At 35.7% G+C, this 27640-nt stretch overlaps 1 non-coding gene and 1 pseudogene across 1 annotated transcript; one reads left to right on the top strand and one right to left on the bottom strand.

Moving 5' to 3' along the window:
* Positions 1–144: 144 nt before the first annotated feature.
* LOC133823274 (pentatricopeptide repeat-containing protein At5g39680-like) overlaps positions 145–27640 on the bottom strand; it is a 46895-nt pseudogene continuing 19399 nt past the window's right edge.
* LOC133828178 (small nucleolar RNA R71) lies at positions 25720–25826 on the top strand. Its single transcript, XR_009890813.1, has one exon. It is a non-coding gene; the product is annotated as a small nucleolar RNA R71 (small nucleolar RNA).

The following is a 27640-nucleotide window of genomic DNA, read 5'->3' as shown; positions in this document are numbered from 1 at the left end:
TGAAATAAATATTTTTAATAAAAAAACAATAATTTTCTTATAAAATAAAGCTAAATTTATTTATTAGAACTAGTAAATTACATTGAGTAATAATATGTGAACCTAAAATAAATAAATGTGATTGACTAGAAAATATTGCCATAATTTCATTATATTAAATCAACAAGAATCACAATTTCATTAATCACTTTATAAGCAAGTATCTTATATGATACAATTATAATTGGGTAGAAAGACTTGTAGGAATTACCACCGAAGGAGAAAATTTATCGAAAAAAGATTATTAGAAGTGACATGTTTACATTGGAAAAGCTTTGTTGATTACATGGTGTTTTGTATACAATAGGGATTTGAGTATATAAAGTTGGAGTTTGAGAGGGATAGTCCTTGACTCCTTGTAATTTGCAAGCACTCATGCATACATCTTCAACTCAATGCATACAAGTTAGAAGAGTGGCATTAACCAAAGTATTACAATACTCCATAAATTTATCTAAAGTTGCGTCTTAAATATGATGCAAAATGAGTAAGATGGGCAACATTTTCCTCAAATGTGTTTTGAAAGGATTTCTTTGCTGCCTGCTAATCAAGAAAACCACGTCACAGTTCACCAATCTTTTAAATCTAAAAAACAGAACGAGATTGAAATAATCAGTGCCAATTTGATCAAATAAACTTAAGACAAACACTCCTCTCTCTTTTGTCAAAGAAAATAACAAATGAGCAGGCTTGTTGCAAAGTGGAATGACGATTTTCAAATGAATTCATCAATGAAGCTGCATGCTCAAAATAAAGTAACAAGAAATATCATTAATGCAGTATTTCATGAAGTCACAAAATTACGTAATAACATTCTGTATTTTGTACAAGGCACAATTTCAGATACAAATGAGATTTACTTTCGTTGAGTTGTATAATACAACTAAAACTAAGTCTCATGCATTAATCAGAAATCTGTTCCTAATTGAAATGGAGCACAACAAAGAATAAACAACACAAATGTCTCATTTAAAAAATCAACCAAAATACAGAAGTTGGCGAAAAAACATATAAGATGGAAGATGGATGTATGAGTTCTCAATCTGGTAAACCCAAATTACAACTTCATCACTTTCCTTTAATACCCATCTGAACTGCATTCCCAAAAGTATTGCACATAAAATTCCCTTTAAAAGCATATATTAGTGATATACCGTTCGAAGTAAAATCTTGTTTGCTTATTTATCATGAAAGGCATTATTATTAAAAGGGTGATTTTTGTAAATGAGATTCCTACAAGGTACAACCTTTTGTATGTCATATGTGACATTAACACATATTAGCCTCATGTCAAATTTATTTATATTTATTTTTACTTGTTCACTTATAATATCATCTGCAGTAGCTCTTAGGAAAATAGTGGCCTGATCCTCGACAAAACAGAAATTCGAGTGAAACTCAAAATAGACATTATTATCCTTAGCAAATTGGGAGACACTGATAAGATTTTTTGTGATATGTGGAACATGAAGAATTTGGTTTAGATAAAGAGGTTTGGAAGAATAAGGAGACTGTATAACTGACTTACCTATATTTTGAATAGGCAGACCAGCACCATCACCCACGTGAAGCTGTTCGAATCGGACCTGAGTCTGGGTCGTTAACAGAGTCTGTAGAAGCAATCAAGGCAGAAGCACTAGAAGAAGACTTGTCCAGTGGAGGAGCTCCAAAACCTGGGTTTTCCGGGTTGTGTCGCTGATAACATCTCGAAGCATAGTGGTTGGACGGGAACACAATTGACAAAATGGTCGACCTCCACCAAACGGACCAGGGGTACCATTACCACCACCATATGAACTAGAGTTTCCACCACCACGAAAGCCAGATTGACTAACAGAAGCATCATGAGGTGACCTTGTTGGGGCAGCATAAGGATTCCAGCATTGACCTCTTCCTGATTGACCAAAAATGTTGGAAGAATTGTGAGTGGACCCAGAACGACCAAAACCAGATGATACAGTGTTGATTCGGTTTGGGATTAAGAAATCCGATTAGAGAGATTAAGCTTGATAAAAAACCGTAAATATAAACTCACGAAACTTTTATGTGGCTCAGTGATTAAAATTCACATAGTCCACGAGTCAATCTTATTCGAGTCTGTAGGAATTCTTCCATGTGCATCGTTGAACTATCTCGAGCTAGATGCCATACTCAAACTGGATGTAACCGAATCAGGACGGACTGATTCAGACAATACTCAGACTTTGCGAATGCGATATAGACTCTGGACATTGGATACTTTGACCTTTGTCATCCGCGCTTCAAACGATTTAAAGGATCTTGGGCCGTCCCGAATTCAGTGACATAGCCTTGAGCTGATTGACGTAGAGTTAGTAAGATGTCTCTGAAGTCTTGCCTCCATTATTTATTTCGTGTCAATTGTACCCCGAGCAAGATAATTGAGTTTGTGTTTTTAGGGTAGAACATTTGATACCAAAGCCCCTGCTCGTGCATGATGTCACTTCTGACACGCACAGTAGGGGCTTTTCGGCTATTGTTATAAAAAAAACGTGTCCACCCACTCACTCGAATACGGGACATGTGTCTGCTTGTTATAGGTGCCTGTTCGGATTTCGAGTACTGTGACAGTTGTCTTGTCAACCTTTTAACGTCTTTTGATTTATTTAATTCTGACCTCGAATCTCTTCCTGCTTTAATCGTGCGGCTCAGATTTGTCCCAAATTTGATGTATAAATAGAAGAACAAGTGATAGAACAATCTTAGAGAGTAGAATTTTTTCTATCAAAACAGTGACACCAAGAATGAAATCCCTAAAAAAAAACCTTTGTATTAATGGTGAGAAATAGCATAGTCTAGCTTTCGAGATGCTAGTATCTCCAATTACAACCTTTTGAGAGGGTTGCTCTCTCCCAAGTCTAGTTCTCTATATCACAAGTTGTCCTTCTAAATGAAACCCCTGCCTTATTGATAGGCTTCGGTCCCTTTACAATATAACAATATAATGCCAGCTATGAAAAAGAAAGACCAAATACAAAAAATACAACTCAGCCCTAAAACAGCCAACTAGATTAACTAATAAACATAATAAAACTAAATAAAACATGGTACAACTAACACCATAAGAACCTAAGTGTTTTGGGGTCTCCTAGTGTACACGACCTGGATTGGAGGCTTATCAATACCCCTCCCAAAAACCTTCACCTTGTCCTCAAGTTGAAAAGAAGGAAATTGCTCGAGAATGGTGTGGTATGGCTCCCAAGTTGCTTCATAATTAGGTAGAGTCTTCCATTTGATGAGTACTTCAGAAGGACGGATGGCGTCGGCAGCAACAAAATGGATATTAAGGACTGCTTTAGGCTCTATTTGAAGCTCGAGGTCAGCGGTGAGTTGTGGCGGAATGGTGGGAGTGGTTGGTTCGTCACCAATGGCTCGACGGAGCTGCGACACGTGAAATACCGGGTGAATCCGGGCGTGATTTGGGAGTTGAAGCTTGTAAGCTACTGTGCCAATGCGCTGGACAATAGGAAAATGCCCATAATAGCGAGCAGATAGCTTCTCGTTGGAACGTTTGGCAAGAGAACGTTGGCGATATGGTCTGAGTTTGAGATAGATCATGTCCCCAACTAAAAATTCCAGCGGATTTCGTTTGGTATCTGCTTGGATTTTCATGCGGTGTTGAGCACGAAGGAGATGCGCTCTGAGAACATCTAGGATGATATCCCGAGATTCCAACAATTCATCCATTGAGGACACCAATGTCGTCCCTTTTTTGTAGGGTAATAGGACAAGAGGGTCCCTCCCATATAGAGCCTTGAATGGGGTGCTTTTGAGTGCAGAGTGATAGGAAGTGTTGTAGGAATATTCAGCCCACGCTAACCATTTTGACCACTGTTTTGGTTGTTGATACGAGAAGCAATGTAGGTATGTTTCTAGACATCGATTGAGCACTTCGGATTGACTGTCGGTTTGTGGATGGTAGGCAGTGCTCTTCTTCAATGTAGTGCCTTGTAGCTTGAATAGGTGACTCCAAAATAAGCTTAGGAAGATCAATTTCCGATCTGAAACTATTGATTGAGGAATGCCATGTAAACGCACTATTTCCTTCATGAAAGAATCAGCTACTGTAGGGGCTGAAAATGAATGTTTGAGCCTTATGAAATGTGCATACTTAGAAAACCTATCCACCACAACTAGGATAGTATCCCACCCTTCAGATTTGGGAAGTCCTTCAATAAAGTCCATGGTGACCTCATCCCAAACTTGAGCTGGAAGTGTTAAGGGTTGTAGTAAGCCGGCTGGAGATGTGGTGAGTAGCTTGTTCTGTTGACATGTGGTACAGCTTTGGAAAAACTTGTGTACATCTTCACGGAGTCCTTCCCAAAAGAGTTCGGCAGCCACTCTTTTATAAGTCTTTAGTTCCCCTGAATGTCCACTAAAAGGGGTATTGTGGAACTCAGCTAGTATCTTCGGTATTAGAGTGGACTTCTTTGGAATAACTAAGCGAGTTTTGTAGTGAAGTAAACCATGGTGAATGTGAAAACCATGGTGGGTCTTGCTGCCTGTTTTGATGTCTTCCCATAACTATTTAAGTACTGAATTCACTTCTATTTCTGTTGCTAGTTCTAGCCATAATTCCCATTCTGTGGTGACCATTGTGTCAATGGAGGCCACATCTACTTGTCTTGACAAGGCATCGGCCACTTTGTTGTGAGCTCCTGGTTTATACTTAATCTGAAAGTCCATCCCCATGAGCTTCGACACCCACTTTTGGTACTCCGAACTAATTACTTGCTGTTCTAGTAAGAACCCGAGGCTTTGTTGGTCAGTTCTTACTATAAACCTTCTTCCTAGCAAATAGGATCTCCACTTAGTTACCGCACAGACAATGGCCATTAATTTCTTTTCGTAAATGGGATTTCTTCGAGCTTGTACCCCTAAACCTGGTTGTAATAAGCAATTGGTTTCTGATTCTGTAGCAAAACAGCCCCCAAACTGTGTCCTGAGGCATCCGTTTCAATGACAAATGGCTGGGAAAAATCCAGTAGAGCTAGAACGGGAACTTTAGTCATTGCCTCCTTGAGTTGTTGAAAAGCGTAGTCAGCGGCTGTCCCCCATGAAAATTGATCCTTCTTCAGCTTGTCTGTTAGTGGTTGTGCGATGCGAGCATAGTTAGCTACAAATTTTTGGCAGTATTCGGTAAGGCCTAAGAAGACTCGGAGAGCCATGATTGTCTTGGGCAGTGGCCATTCCGTCATGGCTTTTATTTTTTTTGGGTTAGCTGCTACTCCTTGTTGAGAAATGATATGACCGAGATACTCCACTTGTGGCTGTCCGGAAGAGCATTTTTTTCTGTTGGCATCGAGCTAGTGGTTTTGTAGGAGGTCAAAAACCTGAGATAAGTGTTGCAGATGGAGTTCTAACGTCTTGCTATTCACTAAAATATCATCAAAGAATACCAGCATGAATTGGCGCAAATAGGGTCGGAATACGTCATTCATTAGAGACTGGAAAGTGGCTGGAGTGTTGGTCAACCCGAATGACATGACTAGAAATTCGTAGTGGCCGTCATGTGTTCGGAGCACTGTTTTGTGCACATCCTCCTGCCTCACTCGGATTTGATGGTAACCTGATTTTAAATCCAATTTCGAAAATATTACAGCACCATTAAGTTCATCAAGTAATTCATCAATCACAGGGATTGGATACTTATCTGGTATTATGGCTCTATTTAAAGCGCGGTAGTCAACGCAAAATCTCCGTGAACCATCTTTCTTTTTGACCAAGAGGATTGGACTTGAGAAGGGGCTGATACTCGGCTGTATTATTCTGATTGCCAGTATTTCAGAGATTAATTTCTCTATTTCAGATTTCTGTGCGTATGCGTTTCTGTAGGGACATACACTAATGGGGGCAGAACCCATCTGGAGGTTGATGGCATGCTCGTGTGTCCTCGTCGGGGGTAGGCCTGCAAGCATATTAAAAATAGCAGCATATTTATCAATAATAGATGCTAAAATTCAGGTACCTTCATGGCTGAAAGGGCCTCGTCCTTGCCAACAAAATTCAACTCCAGTAAAACCCCTTGCTTCTCAACTTGTAGGGTTTTCACCATATTCTTTAGGGACACCATTGAGCGGTCCAGAGATGGGTCTCCGTGGATTGTGACAGTCCGTTTGCCCAGCTGAAACTCCATAGTCTGTAGTTTCCAATTTGTTTTAGTCAGCCCAAGAGTGGCCAGCCACTGTAATCCGAGTATAATATCCACACTTCCTAGTTGTAAGGGTAAGAAATCATCCCAAATGTCCACTCCTTGGAAATGTATGTTCAGATTTTTACAAACCCCGCCGCATTTCATTGAGTCTCCATTTCCCATTGTGATCCCGTACTCCTTTGTCTTGGTGATAGGTGTGTTCATTTTAGTGACCAAGGCTTTGGAAATAAAATTGTGAGTATCCCCCGAGTCAATGAGGATTACCACTGTGGTAGAGCTGAGTTCCCCTTTGAGTTTCATAGTCGAATTATGTCAATCCAGCCACAGATTGGAAGGACACTTCCACATTGTCGTGGACTTTGGTAGAGTCCATTTCTGCCTTGTTCTCGCTGTCGTCATCAGATTATGGGTCTGAAATGGTGTCGTCGATCACCTTGGGCACCATTATAATTTGCAATTCCCTCTTTTTACAACGATGGCCTGGTGACCATTTTTCATTGCAGCGAAAACACAATCCTTTTTGACGTTTGTACTGAATTTTAGATTCAGTAAGTCGCCTAACTTCAGTGGTGGAATTCGCCAAATGAGGACGAACTGCTGGTTTTTCTGCCTTTGGAAATGTCTCTGAAGTTGATGCCTTGTTTGTCGCTGAATATCGCTGCCTTTGAGCCCTATTCTTGTCCTCTATATCCTAAACTATATCCATGGCTTCATCTACATTCCTTGGTCTCAAGATTCGCAATTCTGCGCGTAAAGAAGGGAGTAATCCATTCATGAAAGTGCTCAATTGCACGGCTGGGTCAACACTCTTTAATGGCGCCAGCAACCTGATAACGTTCTTCTTGTATTCTGAAACGGAACCCTCTTGTTTCACTGTCAAAAACTGATCGTACAGGGATCCTTCCTGGGTATCTCTGAAATGTCGAAGTAGCATCCTTTTCAATTCTTCCCAGCTGTGTATGTCATGTTTGTTGCTCTCATATTGGTACCACAGTAGTGCGTCGCCAGAGAATGAGATGAAAGCTACCTCGATCTTCTCCTCTTCTTCGTAACCATGGAAAATAAAGAGCCTTTCTGCCTGCATTATCCAGCCATCCAGATTTTCTCCATCAAAGGTTGGCATCTTCAACTTTTTGAGTCGATTTTCAAGGCGGAATCGATTCTCTTGCTGTCCCAGTCTAAGGATCCTCCTTCTTAATGTCGAATGCCTTTGAATCCTATCGTGGGAGATGTTCATGTATAGCTACGCCTGAAACCTGGTTGCAATCCGCTCTGCTGGGGTTCAATCGGTACTGCCGACTTCTTGGTCTTCCCTTTTTCCTGGCTACCAGTAGCGCCATTGCTCTCCTCCCTTGGTTCTTGATGAGTTCTTGATCTTTCTTGGATGTCAAAAAGAGCTTTGAATTGTTGCTGCAGATTTTCTTGGAACTCATGTTGAGATTGTTGAATCTTATTTGCCATCTCCTCCATTGAATTCTTGAATGCAGAGAACTCAGTCTTCAAAGTCTCCAAGTCTTCCTCAAACACAGCAGTAGAGTCGCTCTTCTCCATGGTCTTCTTAGGTCCCATGTTCGCAGCTCGCCGCACCAAATTGATAGAACAATCTTAGAGAATAGAATTTTTTTCTATCAAAACAGTAACACCAAGAATGAAATCCCTCAAAGAAAACCTCTGTATTAATGGTGAGAAATAGTACAGTCTAGCTTTCGAGATGCTAGTATCTCCAATTATAATATTTTGAGAGGGCTGCTCTCTCCTAAGTCTAGTTCTCTCTATCACAAGCTGTCCTTCTAAATGAAACCCCTGCCTTATTTATAGCTTCGGTTCCTTTACAATATAACAATATAATGCCAGCTATGAAAAAGAAAGACCAAATACAAAAAATACAACTCAGCCCTAAAACAGCAAACTAGATTAACTAATAAAATAGAATAAAACTAAATAAAACAAGGTACAACTAACACCATAAGAACCTAAGTGTTTCGGGGTCTCCTAGTGTACACGGCTTGGATTGGAGGCTTATCAACAAGACCTGTCTCACCACCTTTTGCATTCGAATTTCTTTTCTTGCTTCCCTCCAAAATTTTACAGAAACTCTTCCAAGTTTCTTCCCTCTAAGAAATCCCTCCAACACTTACCTCCCAATTTCTACAACCTTCGCTGTTCTTCGCCTCTTTTACAACCTCGATCAAGAATCAATTTGTAAGTACGTCTTCACTCTCGTTTGACTTTCTTTTTCACTCGTTTCTTTTTTCAAGTTCATAAAATTTTCCAGTATGTGATGCCTTATTTTGATTATGTAGGAAAATCTTTTCTCTAATGCGTGTATAATCCATGTATAGCTGTAGGATAGAAATTACAGTTATTGTTCCATGATTTTAGGAAATAGTTATGAGATTTTAATATGTATTTTTATTCAGCTTTTATTATATGATTTTTTCCCGTTAAAGGGTTCTTGTACATGATAAATACACAGTTGTGTATATGGAATAGAATAACAGAAAAAACCTTTTTGTCGACTTGGTATCAAAGCAAGAAATCAAACCCAAATCGCACCAACCCTAAATCGTACCAAAGAAATCGCATTCCACCGTGACAGACAGTAGCAAACCAGCCACCTAATTTATCCTTTAATTTGCTTTCTGTTAGTAAACTCACTCGTAATCTAAATTGTTGCATCTCATTCTTTCCCAATCATTGTCTATTTCGGGATCTTATGACGAAGAATACTATTGGTAAAGGACATGAATCTGGCGGCCTGTATGTTCTTGATCCACTGCCACCAACCTCTATTGCTTGTCCGAGTGTCGCTTCCGCTTTTGAAGCTCATTGTCGTTTGGGTCATCCATCCCTTCCTTTGTTCAAGAATCTTTGTCCCCAATATAGTAATGTGTCTTCATTATATTGTGAGTCGTGTCAGTTTGCCAAACATCATCGTGTTAGTTTGAGTCCTCGAGTCAATAAACGTGCTAGTGTTCCTTTTGAGTTAGTTCATTCTGATGTTTGGGGTCCTTCTCCTATTTTGTCTAAACTTGGATTCAGGTATTTTGTTACTTTTGTGGATGATTATTCTCGTGTAACTTGGTTATATTTAATGAAAAATCGTTCTGAGTTGTTTTCTATATTTTGTGCTGAGATTCAAAATCAATTTAATGTTTCTCTTCGTACTTTGCGAAGTGATAATGCCAAAGAATATACATCTGCTCAATTTCAATCTTATATGATCTCTTATGGCATGCTTCATGAAACTTCTTGTGTTGATAATGCATCCTAAAATGGTGTAGCAGAACGTAAAAACAAACACCTTCTTGAAACTGCACGAGCCCGCTTGTTCCAAATGCAAGTTCCTAAACCTTTTTGGGCCGATGCCATTTCCACAGCATGTTTTCTTATCAATCGCATGCCATCCTCTGTTCTTAATGGTGAGATCCCATATAAAATTCTTTTTCCCAATAAGTCATTGTTTCCAGTTGCTCCTTGGATATTTGGCAATGTTTGTTTTGCTCGAGGTGTTCATCCACATGTCACTAAATTAGATCCTAAGTCATTAAAGTGTGTCTTTCTCGGTTATTCTCATCTTCAGAAAGGGTATAGGTGTTATTTTCCTGATCTTAACAAATATCTTGTTTCTATTGATGTTACTTTTGTGGAAAATACACCTTATTTTTCGTCTTCACCTACTCCTCCTCGTCAGGGGGAGGATGATGATTTGTTAGTATATTCTATCACATCTTCTGCGCCTGACTTATGTTCTGACGAGTCTCTTGTTCCTCTATCTGCCTCGATCATAGCCCCTGACATGCCTACACATCCTCCACCTCCTCCGCCTCCTATCAAAGTGTACTCCAGGCGTCCACCTACTGTTTCATGTCTTGCATCTGCTTCTTCGTCATCAAATCTGGATCCTAGCGATGATCTTCCCATTGCACTATGTAAAGGTAAACGCGAATGTAACTATCCTATTTCTTCTTTTGTTTCTTATAATCATTTGTCCTCTTCTTCTTGCTCCTTCATTGCTTCTCTTGATTCTATTTCGATTCCTAAAATTGTTCGTGAAGCCATATCTCATCCTGGTTGGCATGATTCAATGTTAGAAGAGATGAATGCTTTAGATGCGAATGGTACTTGGGACTTGGTTGATTTACCTTCAGGAAAACGGGCTATCGGGTGCAAATGGGTATTCACATTTAAAGTTAATCCAGATGACACAATTGCACGATTAAAGGCCCGTCTTGTTGCTAAGGGTTATACTCAAACCTATGGAGTAGACTATTGTGATACTTTTTCTCCTGTTGCTAAACTGACATTTTTTCGGTTGTTCATTTCAATGGAAGCTACTCATCATTGGCCTTTGTATCAGCTCGATATCAAAAATGCTTTTATTCATGGAGATCTTCAGGAAGAGGTGTATATGGAGCAACCTCCTGGGTTTGTTGCTCAGGGGGAGTCAGGGTGAGTTTGTCGTCTTCGCAAATCTTTATATGGTTTGAAACAAAGTGCTCGTGCTTGGTTTGGAAAATTTAGTCAGGCTATTGAGAAAATTGGTATGTTGAAAAGTAAGTTTGACCATTCTGTGTTCTATAAAAAATCAGCAGCCGGTATTATTTTGTTGGTTGTGTATGTGGATGACATTGTTATTATTGGAAATGATACTAGAGGCATCTCATCCCTTAAATCGTTCATTCATACCCAGTTTCACACGAAGGATTTGGGGGCGCTCAAGTATTTCTTAGGAGTTGAAGTCACTCGGAGTAAACAATGTATTTTTCTATCTCAAAGGAAGTATGTACTTGATTTGTTAACTGAGACAGGAAAATTGAGAGTAAAACCTTGTAGTACTCCAATGAATCCTGTTGTGCACCTAACGAGTGATGGAGAACAATTTGAAGACCCTGAGAAGTATCACAGATTAGTTGGAAAGTTGAATTATCTTACTGTGACTCATCTAGACATTGCATTCTCAGTTAGTGTTGTCAGTCAGTTTATGTTATCTCCAACAATTCATCATTGGGCAGCATTAGAGCAAATTTTGTGTTACTTGAAAGGGGCACCCGGACGAGGTATTGTTTACACAGATCAGGGGCACACCCAGATTGAGTGTTTCTCAGATGCAGATTGGGCTGGTTCCAAGGTGGATAGAAGATCCACTTCAGGTTCTTGTGTCTTTGTTGGGGGCAATTTGGTCTCTTGGAAGAGTAAGAAGCAAAATGTTGTGTCTAGATCCAGTGCAGAATCAGAATATAGGGCTATGACATAGTCTGTGTGTGAGATAATGTGGATATATCAGCTTTTGATTGAAGTAGGATTTAAGACTTCAGTACCAACAAGATTATGGTGTGATAATCAAGCTGCTCTTCACATTGCCTCAAAGTATGTGTTCCATGAGTGAACTAAGCACATTGAGATTGATTGTCATTTTGTTCGTGAGAAAATTCAACAAGGCTTGATCTCCACAGAATATGTGAAGACTGGAGAACAATTAGGGGACATTTTCACAAAGGCTTTGAGTGGGGTGCAGGTTGATTATCTTTGTAACAAGCTGGGCATGATTAACATCTATGCTCCAGCTTGAGAGGGAGTGTTAGAATATTAGCTGTAAATTAGCTAGAAATTAAGATCAATTGTAATTATTTTATTTCCTATTTTCTCTCCTACTTTCCTAATTTAGTTTCGCTAGTGTTGTATAAATATATGTTATTTACATGAATAATATACACAATTTCATTCACCATATTCTACAAGTAGGAACACCTTGTATCCACCCAAAGCTGATGAGAAACCTCGTGTTTGGTGTCATTTCTGTAATAAACCTCGCCACACTCGTGAGACTTGCTGGAAACTCCATGAAAAACCAGCAAATTGGAAGAGTAAGGCTGAAAGATCTGGTCGCACTCCTAGTGCCAATGAAGCCAAGGCTATTCCTTTCACTAAGGAGCAGATGACTCATCTTCATGCACTGCTGAAATCCACCTCGTCTTCATCTGGTATTCCTTATGCTTTTGTTGCACAATCAGGTAAAGAAATAAATGCTTTAAAATGTATTTTCCCAACTTATGCTCCATGGATAATTAATTGTGGAGCTTCTGATCATATGAAAAATTCTTCTAATTTGTTTGATTCTTATAAACCTTACTCATGTGAAAAAAAAAGTTAGGATTGTAGACGGTAATTTCTCACCGATTGCAGGAAAAGGTTATAAAATTGTCCAAGGGAATAGATCTTAAATTTGTTCTTCATGTTCCTAATCTAACCTGCAACCTTCTATCTGTGAGTAAATTATCAAGAGATTCTAATTGTTGTGTAATTTTCCATGATTCTCATTGTCTTTTTCAGGATCAGAGTTCGGGGAAGACGATTGGCAGTGCTAAGATGATTAATGGTCTCTATTATTTTGAAGATAATATTTCTAAGAATAAAGTTGTTCAAGGGCTAAGTAGCACTAGTTCTTTTTCTGTTCATGATCAAATAATGGTTTGGCATTATAGATTGGGTCATCCTAGTTTCTCTTATTTAAAACATTTGTTTCCATCTTTGTTTAAATGGTTGAATCATTTATCTTTTCAATGTGAAAGTTGTCTATTGGCTAAAAGCCAACGTAAATCTTATACTAAAACTTTTTATCATTCTTCAAAACCTTTTTATCTTTTTCATAGTGATGTTTGAGGACCCTCTAAGGTCACCACTAATTCTAGAAAAAAATGGTTTGTTATTTTTATAAACGACCATACTTGTCTTTGTTGGGTATATTTGACGAAAGAAAAAAATGAAGTTGAGCAGATTTTTTCAGATTTCTACAAAATGATTGAAGCTCAATTTCAAACAAAAATTAGCATTTTAAGAACTGATAATGGAATTGAATATTTCAATAAAATCCTTGGAATTTTTTTGAAAGACAGGCATTTTGCATCAGTCTACTTGTCTAGATACACCTGAACAAAATGGTGTAGCTGAACGAAAAATAGACATTTGCTAGAAACAGCTCGTGCTATGATGTTTTATATGCAAATTCCAAAATATTTATGGGGTGATGCCATTCTTACTGCATCTTATTTGATAAATAGGATGCCCACCAAAATTTTACATTACATTACTCCATTACAAAGTTTAAAAAAATTCTTTCCCGATTCCAGGATTAATTCTAATTTACCTTTGAATTTTTTTTGTTGTACTGCCTATGTCCACATTCCTAAACGGTCTAGGTTTAAGTTAGATCCTAGAGCTAAAAAATGTGTTTTTTTGGGATATCACCCTAATAAGAAAGGATATAAATGTTTAATCCTATTACTAAACATATCCACATAACTATGGATGTATCTTTTGTGGAAAATATCCCTTATTTTTCAAAAAATTTAATTCAGGGGGAGAATTTAGTGGAATCAAATTTTTGGGAAATTATTGAACCTTTACCTAAGACTATACTTGATACTGTTGTTAAGGAAATTAATCCCACTGAAACTGAATATGAAATTGGTTTGTCAGAAAATAAAATGTACGTTTGATTAAAAATCGTAACAATCATGAACCTGTGGTTTATTCAAGGAAGAATGTCGCTGAAAAAAGTAGAGACCCCGTAATCATCTCTGCACCTAGTCAATTGCCAGCCCTGGACAATGGTTCTTCAAGTATTCCAGGTAATTCTCCTTCTATTCCTATTTCCGATTCAATCCCACATATTATTCAGCCATCTCAACATACTTCAAATTCTAATTCTGCTTTTGAGCTTACCCCAGAATTAGCCCCAGGAAATCTCGAATTAGATAATCTTCCCATTGCTCTTAGAAAAGGAACCCGTGCTTGTACCAAACATCCTATTGCCAAATATCTATCCTACAATCACCTTTCTGAATCCTATAAAGCATTTACTATTAAAATTTCAGAACTGGTTGTGCCTAGGAATGTTCAGGAAGCTCTAGATGAACCGAGTTGGAGGCTTGCAGTGCTTGAGGAAATGGATGCTCTAAAAAAGAATGGTACTTGGGAAATTGTAGAGTTGCCGAGGGAAAGAAAATTGTAGGGTGTAAATGGGTGTTTACAATAAAAAGCAAAGTTGATGGAAGTGTTGAGAGGTATAAAGCTAGGCTAGTAGCAAATGGATTTACTCAAACATATGGAATAGATTATCAAGAAACATTTGCCCCAGTTGCTAAAATTAATTCTATTTGTGTGTTATTGTCTCTAGCAGTTAACTCTAATTGGTCTTTACACTAGTTAGATGTAAAAAAATGTCTTTCTTAATGGAGACCTAGAAGAAGAAGTGTTTATGAGTCTTCCATCTAGATTCAAAAATCACTTTGGAGCAGGAAAAGTTTGCAAACTGAGAAAGTTCTTATACGGACTCAAGCAGTCTTCGAGAGTCTGGTTTGAACGCTTTGGGAAGGTGTTAAAGCGTTATGGATACACTCAAAGTCAATCAGATCACACAATGTTTTACAAACATTCAAAAGAGGGTAAGGTGGCTATTCTAATTGTATATGTGGATGATATTGTGCTCACTGGGGATGATTCAGATGAACTCGTAAAGTTGAAAGGAAGACTTGGTGAGGAGTTTGAAATCAAGGACTTGGGTACTTTGAAATACTTTCTTGGAATGGAATTTGCTAGGCCCAAAGAAAGTATTTTTGTTAGTCAACATAAGTATGTGCTAGATCTCCTTAATGAGACAAGTATGATGGACTGCAAACCAGCTGAAACACCGAGTGAACCTAATGTTAAACTACAACCTGTAGATTTGAAGAGTGTGAAGGACCGAGAGTTGTATCAAAGATTGGTTGAGAGACTAATTTATCTGTCCCATACATGACCAGACGCAGCCTTCTCTGTGAGTATGGTAAGTCAATTCATGCATTCACCTGGTTCAATGCATTTCGATGCAGTCTACAAAATCCTAAGGTATCTAAAGGGAACACCTGGAAAAGGTCTCTTATTCAAACCACGAGGGCATCTAGAGATTGATGCTTATACGGATGCAGATTGGGCTGGAAGCATAGTAGACAGAAGATCTACATCGGGCTATTACTCATTTGTTGGTGGGAATCTAGTCACTTGGCGAAGCAAGAAACAAAATGTGGTGGCTAGGAGCAGCGCTGAAGCTGAATTTAGGGCTGTTGCTCATGGCATATGTGAAATTATTTGAATAAAAAGATTGCTTGAAGAGATGAAGTCATCTCAGTCATCACCTATGAAGTTGTACTGTGACAACAAGGCGACAATCGAAATTGCTCACAATCCAATGCTTCATGATTACACAAAACATGTTGAAGTAGACAAGCATTTTATCAAGGATAAAATTGAGAGTGGTCAAGTATGCATGCCTTATATCTCTACTAAAGAGCAAGTGTCAGGTATTTTACAAAAGGGTTATGTAAAAAGCAATTTGATTATCTAACTAGCAAGCTGGCTATGGAGAATATTTTTAGTCCAAACTTGAGGGGGAGTGTAAGGAAAATCTTTTCTCTAATGTGTGTATAATCCATGTATAGTTGGAGGATAGAAATTACAGTTATTGTTCCATAATTTTAGGGTATAGTTATGAGATTTTATTCTGTATTTTTATTCAATTTTTATTATATGATTTTTTCCCTTAATAGGGTTCTTATACATGATAAATACACAGTTGTGTATATGGAATAGAATAACAGAAAAAACCTTTTTGTCGACTGATTATATACGGGTTCTGTTTGGGTTATACTAGGCCAAAACAAATACGATTAAAAAAGGTTAAATTTAGTGCATAAAAATAGGTAATTTTTCTGGGTTTAGAGGTTAAATGTGCGAATTTTTTTGTTTAGAAGATGAAGGGTTTAGGCTCAAATCCAGGTAGCTTAGGGGACACGATATTATGGAGGTTTTGCATTAAACTGCATTTTGAAACCACTGACACATGAATCCCGAAATTTCAGCACCTTCTCGAGATTCGGGCGCGTGAAGTAGAGACACGCGTGGGACCACATGTTGGGGTATTAAGTATGCACTTAACTCACAGATGCTTTAGGTCGAGTAGTAAAGCCTTAGAATTTTAGGTCACTATTTATTCTATTATTAGAACTATGATACATCTCTAGGTCACCTCTAATAAGTCATTTTGTAATCAGGCAAACTAAAACAATCGTCACGTCATGGCCTCTCAAAAGAAAAAGACTGTGACAAGCTCCTATTCTCGAGGCAAGGATATGCAGGTCGCCCTTGAGACCCCATTCCCCACTTCGATCCAGTGGTAAATAAGGAGATCGTGGTAGGACCTGACAGCTTCTTTGAGGCCAAGAGGATCGTGTCTCGAATTACTTATCAACCCAAAGTAAATAAAATAATGCTAAGTCACGGGATCGAGATGAATCCCAACTTCTATGCTCGACCTCCCTTTGAAGGTGAACAGAGTTGTACTCCGTTGGAGGACGACTTTGGGGCATGGAGTTATGAACACCTAAAGGTCGGTGCCTTCCTCCCCCTGGACCAGTACACAATGTTTATAAAACATTGTTACCTGGAGTATTTAGATGACCATCACTCAGGGCTTCAGATTGATCAGGTTCTGAGATGAGTTGCTGGTCTTTATTTCTTTCAATGACATAACGTTCCTTCGACTTTCTTCCCTTATCACCTCAGCGAACACCTCACTAATAGGAGGTAGTGGTGATCTACCAATAATTCTCCCCCTTACCTCATCAAACTTGACATTAAGGCCAACCAAGAACTTGTAGATCCGATTATTCTCAACAGTTTTCTTATGATGTCGTCCATCCTCAGTAGATTTCCATTCATAAGTATCAAAGAGATTAAGATCCTGCCATATTCTTTTAAGAGAAATGAAATATTTAGTAATAGTATCCTCACCTTGCTTTATGTCACTGAGTTTGAGATTCAACTAAAAAATTTGAGATCGATTCTCCAAGTCAGAATAGTCAGAAATAGGGAAATTTTCTGATATATTATTTTATCGTGAATGATACAATATATACACATATAAGAGGTTGCCCTAAAACAATACAATAATATTATACTTTAATGTCAAATCACCCTATTTAAAGACTTTCCTAAAATAAATAAAATCAGCAAACAAATAAGCTATTTTACAGCTTTAAACAATCATTCTAAAATTAGAAAACTTCCTAAAATAGTTTGATTTTCTCCAACACTCCCCCTCAAGCTGGTGTAAAGATGTCTTCCATAGCCAGCTTGCTACTCAGAAAATCAAACTGCTTTTTGAATAATCCCTTCATAAAAATGTCTGCTACTTGCTCTTCGGTTGGAACATAAATCATGCAAATTAGGCCTTCCTCTATCTTTTCTTTGATGAAATGTTTATCCACTTCTACATGCTTTGTACGGTCATGCAGAACTGGATTATGTGCAATCGAGATAGCAACCTTGTTATCACAGTAAAGTTTCATAGGGGATGCTTGAGATACCTTCAACTCTTCAAGTAACCTTCTTATCCATAATATCTCACACATACCATGAGTAACAGCTCTAAACTCAGCCTCAGCACTACTTCTGGCAACTACATTCTGTTTTTTACTCCGCCATGTGACTAAGTTACCTCCAACGAATGACCAATAACCTGAGGTAGATCTTCTATCAACTATACTCCCAGCCCAATCTGCATCTGTATAGGCTTCAATTTGTAAATGGCCTCTTGACTTAAACATGAGTCCTTTTCCAAGTGTTCCTTTTAGATACCTTAAGATTCTGTAGATTGCTTTGAAGTGTTTAGGTCCAGGTGCATGCATGAACTAACTCACCATACTCACTGAGAATGCTATATCTAGCCGTGTGTGTGATAGATAAATCAGTCTTCCTACTAAACATTGATAACGTTCCCGATCCTTCACATTCTCAGCTTGTGTGGGTTGTAATTTGACATTTGGTTCAATGGGTGTTTCAACAGGTTTACACTCTAGCATGCTAGTCTCTTTAAGCAGATCAAGAACATAATTACGTTGATTAACAAAGATTCCTTCCTTGGACCTAACAAATTCCATTCCAAGAAAGTATTTTAAAGTACCCAAGTCTTTGATCTCAAACTCTTGAGCAAGTCTCTTTTTCAACTCATCAAGTTCATCATGATCATCTGTTGAACCCAAAAGAGGGTGTTTTAATATTCATACTCGCAATTGCACGAATCGTTTCAGAATATAATGTTCATGTAAGTACGAGGTCGAACCCATGGGAGTTGACTAACATCAAAAGAAACTATTTCAAACAAAGCAAGAAGATTCTAACCTAGTTCCAAATATTTGATGAGATTTTGTTTTAGAAAAATAAAAGACAAGTAAAAAAAAGATTTAAGATTAAATAGAAAAATGGTTTTCAAATGAGATATGTAAAATAAGATTATTAAGATATTAGAATCCACAAAATGCAAGTTCAATAATATTTATAAGTATATTGATTCCCAAGTTTAGATATAGTTGAAATAAATCACACTATATTTTTTTTTCAAAATACATTTTCTATTCAAGCACAAGTTACTTTAAAAAATGTAGGATTTTTCTTCACTTATATAAGATATAATTTCTAAGCATTAGTTGTGTTACAACCTAATGAAACTACAAAAAATCAAAGAGATTATGTTTAGGCAAAATATGATACTTATGCTCTAAGAATTAGATGTGAACAATTTAATGAAAAACATTTAATAAAAGAATATCATATTTTTGCATAATGAAGAACTAAGTGTAATATGCTTTAACAATCAATAATAGATGAAAAATGCATATCTTTGATAGAAAAATCCATAAACAATGTTGCACAAATGGGAAATCAACATACAACAAAATATACTATCTAGTTACATTTTGCTTCATCATCATCTTAATAATCTTGAAAAAGATTAGAAGCTCATAACTAGATTGAAATAAAAATTACAAAATAACATACTTGACATGCTCTTCAAAAGATGAAAATGGTAGAGAGAAAATAGTGAAAAGAAGAGAGAAAAATATGAAGTGTAGAAGAGGTTGAAAAGATGAAGAAGGGCCCCCCAAATGGTCTTACAAGACTCTATTTATAGGCAAAATATGGAGATTAAATTAATCAAATTAAAATAAATAAATTGATTAATTTAATTGTGTTGGGAAGTGGTAGGATAAATAGAGTAAGTGTAAGGGTATTGGAAAGATGAAATGTTTGGTTGGATGGAAGATTAGTGAAAAACTAGGGTAAAAAAATGAATTAGGAATGTTTATTTAGGTAAGAAAAAATAGGGAAGAGTGAATTGATATTTGAGTGAAAAAAAAAAAAACATTGGGAAGAAAAATATGATTTTTGGCCTTTTGTGGTTTTGACTATTTCAGGAAAAAAAAAAGAACAGTTTTTTTTTTTCTTTTCAAGTGGCCCAAATGGGCAAGAATGGGTCTCGGATTGGGCTGGGAGAGTAGCCTTCAAACGGGCTGGTCAATAGGCAGGTGGGCCTCGGGTGCTGGATGCGGTCTGGGCAAAGGGCCGGGTCAACGGGCCAGGCGTGCGGGTTCGGGTGGGCATGCGGGCCAGAGGACGGGCTGGGCTAGGTGGGCTTCATTCCTTCAAAAATAACACTTTTTTTCTCTTTATTTCTTTTTTCCTTTTCTTCACTCTTTCTTGGCTCTTCAAGAACAAAAAATAAAACCATTTCCTACAAAATAAATATAAATTAAGTCATGATAAAATATTTTCAATTATAAATAATTCATATAAATTCTTTGAAAATATTAATTATAACATAATTTAACATTTAAGTTCAACAATACCCATTTATTTATTTATATAAAAAAAATATATAATATTTTACAACAAACTAATTATAAAAATACATAAAAATCTATAAAAATTAAAATGAAGCTAATAAATTCAAAAAGTAATTAAAACTTAATAATTTAATTAAAAACTTAAGAACTAAATCATTTTTAGCTTAAAAAATGTGGTAAAATAACTCTAATTGCTAGAGTTATCACACCCCCAAACTTAGAATTTTGCTAGTCCTCAAACAAAAGAAAAATAAAAAACACACATTTTTTTTTATTTGGTGATATCAAAAATGTCCTCAAAGATTTCACATTGAAAATAATTTATAAAAAATATGAATCAAAATTAACCTTATGTAATTAATTCCATAGTCAATCTTGTTTTGAAAATATATTTTAAATTAGAAGTCCAAAACTATTTATCAAGTTATTATGTGAATTTTAGAAAAATTGTTGTAATAAACTATTTATTTCACATATTATGATGAATAATTTTTTTTCAAAATTTCATTTTTTTTAAGCAAAATTGACCTAAGAATTAAACACAAAGCTTAAGAAAGATTCATATATTTTTTAAACTAAAATCAAACTCAATCACGGATATTATCATAGGAAAAATGGATATCACCAAAGGGGCTTTTTTTTTTAAAATTTTTTTTGATAGAAAATAAAGTATAAAAGAACAAAACTATATATATATATATATATTACTAGAAAGATAATATTAAACATATATAAATATATATTTTTTTCTTGTTTTTTTTATAATTAATATATAAAATAGATACTCTACCATCCAATTTTTTTTTTTTCTTTTAAAGAAATTCTACCATTTTCAAACACATGAAAGAAGTAACCATATAAACCCACTACCCCCAGACTTAATTTATGCATTGTCCTCAATGTATCAAAATACAAATATAAATTGAAGAGTGAAAGAGTTTAGAGTTTAGAATGGTCGTACCTCATCATGAAGCATTGTCAAGAGTGCAACAAAAAGGAAACAAAAATCAAAACAAGAAGTTAACCTAAAACATAAATAAAACACACATTTACCAGTAATTGATGAGAGCGATCAAGGACCATGGTAAATAGGATCCTCAAGAAGGATTTCACCCCCTTTAGCAGTTTTCAATTCTAAAAATGGTTTCAATTTTTGTCCATTCACTTTGAATACATTACCATTATTAGGATTTTCAATTTCAATGGCTCCATGTGGAAAAACAGCGCGAACAATGTATGGACCTACCCACCTAGAGCGTAACTTCTCTGGGAAGAGATGCAAACGAGAATTGTATAAAAGGACTTTTTGACCGGGAGAAAAATCTTTTCGCAAAATGTTTTTGTCATGGTAAATCTTCATTCGATCTTTATATTTTTTGGAATAGTCATATGCATCATGCCTAAGCTCTTCTAACTCATTTAATTGAAGCTTTCTTCTCTCACCCGCTTTGTCTAAGGAAAAATTCAATTGCTTAATTGCCCAATAGGCTCTATGTTCTAGCTCAACGGGTAAGTGACATGCCTTTCCATACACAAGTCTATAGGGAGACATTCCAATGGGTGTTTTGTATGCAGTTCGATATGCCCATAATGCATCAATGAGTCTTAAGGACCAATCTTTCCTAGTTGGATTGACCGTTTTCTCTAAGATGTGCTTAATTTCCCTATTTGATATTTCAACTTGACCACTAGTTTGTGGGTGATAAGATGTAGTGACTTTATGTGTAATACCATATTGTTTCATTAAATGCTCAAAAGATCTATTACAAAAGTGTGTACCGTTATCACTAATGATAGCACGTGGCGAGCCAAAACGGGAGAAAATATTTTCTTTAAAAAACTTGAGCATAACTTTATGGTCATTTGTGTGGCATGCAACAACTTCAACCCATTTTGACACATAATCAACACCAACAAGAATGTACAAGTTACCAAAAGAGTTAGGAAATGGACCCATAAAATCAATGCCCCAAACATCAAATATTTTAACAATAAGGATAGGATTCAAAGGCATCATGTTTCTTCTAGTTACACTTCCTAACTTTTGACAATGTTCGCAAGATTTGCAATAAACATAAGTGTCATGAAAAATAGTAGGCCAATAAAATCCACATAGTAAAATTTTCAAAGCAGTTTTCTTACCACTAAAATGTCCACCACATGCATGATCATGACAAAAAGAAATGATTTTAGTTTGATCACAATTTGGAATGCATTTCCTTATTATTTGATCAGGGAAATATTTAAACAAATAAGGATCATCCCACATGAAATTTTTCACTTCAGAATAAAATTTAGATTTGTCATGCTTAGACCAATGAGAAGGAATTTCACCAGTGACCAAATAATTCACAATGTCAGCATACCAAGGCAAAGAAGATATATGCATGAGTTGTTCATCAGGAAAAGTTTCAGTTATAGTGGTGGAGTCATTATTAGTCTCAACAACAATTCTAGAAAAATGATCAACAACAACATTTTCAGAACCTTTTTTTATCTCGTATCTCTAAATCAAATTCTTGTAAAAGCAAGATCCAACGAATTAAGCGAGATTTAGCATCTTTTTTCGACAAGAGATATTTCAATGCAGCATGATCAGAATAGACAATTATTTTAGATCCTAACAAATAAGACCTAAATTTCTCCAATGCAAACACAACAACAAGCAATTCTTTTTCAGTTGTAGAATAATTTAATTGAGCATCGTTCAAAGTTTTGCTAGCATAGTAGATTACATGAGATAACTTGTTAATTCTTTGTCCTAGAACAGCACCAATAGCATAATCAAAAGCATCACACATTATTTCAAAAGGAATATTCCAATCAGGAGGGCGAATAATAGGTGTACTAGTCAAAAGGGATTTCAATCTTTCAAAGGCAACATGGCAATCATTATCAAAGACAAAAGCATTTTCTTTTCCCAGCAAATGACATATTGGGCGTGAAATTTTGCTAAAGTCTTTTATGAATCTTCTATAAAACCGGCATGGCCTAAGAATGATCTAATTTCTTTTATTGTTTTAGGTGGGGGAAGTTTTGAAATAAGGTCAACTTTTGCTTTATCAACTTCTATTCCCTCAGATGAGATTACATGACCTAAAACAATTCCTTTTTTAACCATAAAATGACATTTTTCCCAATTAAGAACTAAATTCTTTTCTTTGCAACGAATTAAAACAAGAGAAAGATGGTGCAAACAGTCATCAAAAGAATTTCCAAACACAGAAAAATCATCCATAAACACTTCAAGATTTCTTTCAACCATATCAGAAAATATTGCAATTATGCATCTTTGAAAAGTTGCAGAAGCATTACAAAGACCAAAAGGCATGCGGCGATATGCAAAGGTTCCAAAAGGGCAAGTGAAGGTAGTCTTTTCTTGATCTTTAGGGGCAATGGGGATTTGGTTATATCCCGAATAGTCATCAAGAAAACAATAATATGCATGGCCAGCTAAACGTTCAAGAATTTGATCAATAAAGGGTAAAGGAAATTGGTCTTTTCTAGTAACATTATTTAGCTTTCTATAGTCTATACACACTCTCCACCCCGTTTGTACTCGAGTGGGGATTAATTCATTTTTCTCATTTTCAATAACTGTGATCCCAGACTTTTTAGGCACTACTTGGACTAGACTAACCCATTGACTATCAGAAATAGGGTAAATGATACCTACATCTAACAGTTTAAGTACTTCTTCCCTAACGACCTCTTTCATATTTGGATTTAACCTTCTTTGACATTCCCGAGAGGTTTTAGCATTTTCTTCTAGATGGATTCTATGCATGCATATGGATGGGCTAATTCCCTTGATGCCTCCAATAGTCCAACCTATGACTTCCTTATGTTTTCTAAGGACATTTAACAATTTATCTTTATGTTCTTTATTTAAAGCAGATGCTATGATAACAGCCAAGGTTTCATACTCTCCTAGAAAAGCATACTTTAAATTTTCTGGCAAAGGTTTAAGGTCTAACTTTGGAGACTCGGAAATTGATTGAACATGATCTAAGGGTGAAAAGGGTTCAACTTTGGTTTCATTTAAGGGTATAGACTCTAACAAAGAATTCACATCATCAATATGCAAGTTCATACCAAAGTATTTTTCACAAAAATCAAGTAAGTCATTTCCATCATCTTCACACATACTCTCTATCATGTTAACTCCATGCACTTCCTCACACTCAACAGATTTAGCAACATTGAAAACATTTAATTCAACAGTCATGTTTCCAAAAGATAATTTCAATACACCATTACGACAGTTGATAATTGCATTAGATGTAGCTAAAACTGGTCTACCCAGAATGATGGGTATTTGAGCATGAGCATTTTCAACAGGTTGAGTGTCAAGAACAATAAAGTCCACAGGGAAATAGAATTTATCCACTTTAATTAAAACATCTTCTACAATACCTCTAGGGATTTTCACTGAACGATCGGCTAATTGAAGTGTTATAGAAGTTGGTTTTAATTCTCCTAGACCAAGTTGCTTATACACATAATAAGGCAGTAAATTCACACTAGCTCCTAAATCAAGTAAAGCTTTGTTAATAAAATGATCGCCAATGATGCATGAAATTTTTGGACAAACAGGATCTTTATATTTCACAAGGCTTTTATATTGAATTATGGAGCTAACTTGTTCAGTTAAAAACACATTTTTTTTGGAACATTTGTGTTTCTTTTAACAGTACAAAGGTCTTTTAAGAATTTAGAATAGGCAGGAATTTGTTTAATGGCATCTAAGAAAGGAATGTTGATGCTTACTTGTTTGAAAACTTCTAAATTGTCACTATATTGGTTGCCTTTCTTGAGTGGAATTAATCTTTGTGGAAAAGGAGCTTTCGGGATGGAAGGAAGGATTTGAGCATCATCTTTTGAAAGGTCATTTGTGTTGGAACTTTGAGGTTGGCTTTGGTCTTTTTCAAGTTGAGGTATGTAATCGGGTTTGACAATTTGTTTTCTGGACCTAAGAGTTGAAATAGACTTAGCTTCTTCTTTATGACTAGGAGCTCCTATTTCATATTGGCCTTTAGGATTTGGGATGGGTTGGCTAGGAAATCTTCATTTTTCTCTCTCGGTTACAACATTAGCAAGTTGACCCAATTGTGTCTCGAGTTTGGCAATGGATTGAGACTGATTTTGTAAGATTTGTTGGGTGGATTGCATGAATTGTTGTAAGGTGTCTTCTAAGGAAGGTTTTCTTTGTGGAGGGTAAGGTTGACTTGGTTGGGCATGATTTGGATTTGGCATGTTGAATTGGTTTCCTTGATTCATTTGTGGTTGGTTTTGTCTCCATGACAAATTAGGATGGTTTCTCCAATTTGGATTGTATGTGAAAATGGGCTATCAGAAGAAGGTTTTCCATATGAATGTAAAGCATTAGCCTCTTTAGAAAATATTTCAATAAAAGAAGGACATGATTGAGCATTATGACATGAACTAGCACATAAAGAACAAATATCTTTTTTAGGTTGCACATGAGAATTCATAGATTGACTTATTACTAAGGCTTCTACTTTTCTTGCTAATTTTTCAAATGATGTTCTTAAATCACTTTCTTCTTTTATTTCATATTTTCCTTCTCTTTTCGGTGAAGGGTTGGCTCTAGACCTGGGCTCAAAATAATTCCATTGTTGTGAATTAACAGACAATTCTTCAAGAGCGTCCCAAGCCTCTTGCCCTTGCAATTTTAAAAATTTTCCGGTATGCATAGATTGAATCATTTGTTGGTTTGAAGGGGTTAAACCATCATAAAAATATTTTACAAGTCTCCATTTTTCAAAACCATGGTGAGGACATTTTAATAATAAATCTTTAAATCTTTCCCAACATTCATAAAATTCTTCGTTATCTTTTTGATAAAATTCAGAGATTTCTCTTATTAAATTATCAGTTTTGGACATGGGGAAAAATTTAGCAAGGAATTTATTAAAAAGTTGATCCCAAGTAGTTATGGTTCCAGTTGGAAGTGAGTTTAACCAAGCTTTGGCTCTATCTTTTAAAGAAAAAGGAAACAACCTAAGTTTAACCGACTCATCTGAAAATTTTTGAAAACGAAAGGTTGAGCAAATTTCCAAAAATTCTTTTACATGCATGTATGGATCAGCTCTTTCTAAACCATAAAATGATGGTAACAATTGAATGATTGATGGTTTAAGTTCAAAATGAGTGGCATTAGTAGTGGGTAAAACAATGCATGACGGAGCATTAGATGAAATAGGTGAAAAGTATTCAAGAAGAGTTTTTTCTTGCAAAACATTAGGTTCTTGTTCCATTATGCTTAAACTTTCAAAGACACTTTCAATTTCACGTAAAGACACTAATTTTTTCACCAAATGATTTTTTGAATTACGTTGCTAATGATGCATACAATGTCACAAATTTCACCAAGTAACACAAACAATCACAAGAAAACAAATTTTTGATGTGCAAGATCAGTTAGAACCGTAACCACAGAGCATACTTATAACAAGAAGAGATTATAATATTTATATATATATATATATATTTTTGTTATGATTTTTATGATTTTTTATTTTTTATTTTTTGGTTTAACTTATTCCCAGGCCTATCTGATTCCACTTACTCACAACTTAATAACAACTCCTCGAGGTTAATTAATAAGCGTGGATGGGAACTTTGCCAAATTTCCTTTAAGCAAAAATTGCTTATGTTGAAAGAACAAGCTTTGTTTTTTTAGTTTTTTTTTTCAAGTATTTGTTTAAACAATAAAATTACAACTAACTAAATGCGATAATTAAGAAAAATAAATGACAATAGCAATAGTAAATAGTTATATAAAAATTAGGAGGCACTAATGCCATCAACTAAATGATCAACAAAAAATAAAAGCAAGGTGGCACTAATGCCATCAACCAACACTAATAATAATAATGATAATAATAATAAAACTTAGGAGGCACTAATGCCATCAACTAAGATAATAAACAAAAATAAAAGCTAGGAGGCGCTAATGCCATCACTAGAGGAGATATATTATTCAAGTATGTAGGAGGCAAAAAATGCACTCAACTATCAAGTATGTAGCAGGCACAAATGCACTCAACTAAAAAAACATAAAAAGTAAAAGAAAAAGAAAAAGGGTTAGGAGGCACAAATGCACTCAACTAATAAGTATGTAGGAGGCACTAAATGCCATCAACTACCAAGAAATATATATATAATATAATATATAACAATATAAATAAATATATGTATAACTTTCTTTTTTTCTTTTTCGATTTTTACTATTTTTTTCGATTTTTTTTATAGATATATATATTTTTTACTTTACTTTTTTTTTTTAAGATGATAGTGCAAATAAAAATAAAATAACTAGTAGAAGAATGTTACTTACCTTGTAGAAAGATCATTTCTTTCTTGCAACTCCCCGGCAACGGCGCCAAAAACTTGTTGAACCCAAAAGAGGGTGTTTTAATATTCATACTCGCAAGTGCACGAATCTTTTCGGAATATAATGTTCATGTAAGTACGAGGTCGAACCCATGGGAGTTGACTAACATCAAAAGAAACTATTTCAAACAAAGCAAGAAGATTCTAACCTAGTTCCAAATATTTGATGAGATTTTGTTTTAGAAAAATAAAAGACAAGTAATAAAAAGATTTAAGATTAAATAGAAAAATGGTTTTCAAATGAGATATGTAAAATAAGATTATTAAGATATTAGAATCCACAAAATGC

This window comes from Humulus lupulus, chromosome 3 (genome assembly GCF_963169125.1).
Source record: "Humulus lupulus chromosome 3, drHumLupu1.1, whole genome shotgun sequence".
Taxonomy (NCBI): Eukaryota; Viridiplantae; Streptophyta; class Magnoliopsida; order Rosales; family Cannabaceae; genus Humulus; species Humulus lupulus.
The sequence above is the reverse complement of the archived record's forward strand: the minus strand, read 5'-3'. Positions and strand labels throughout refer to the sequence as shown.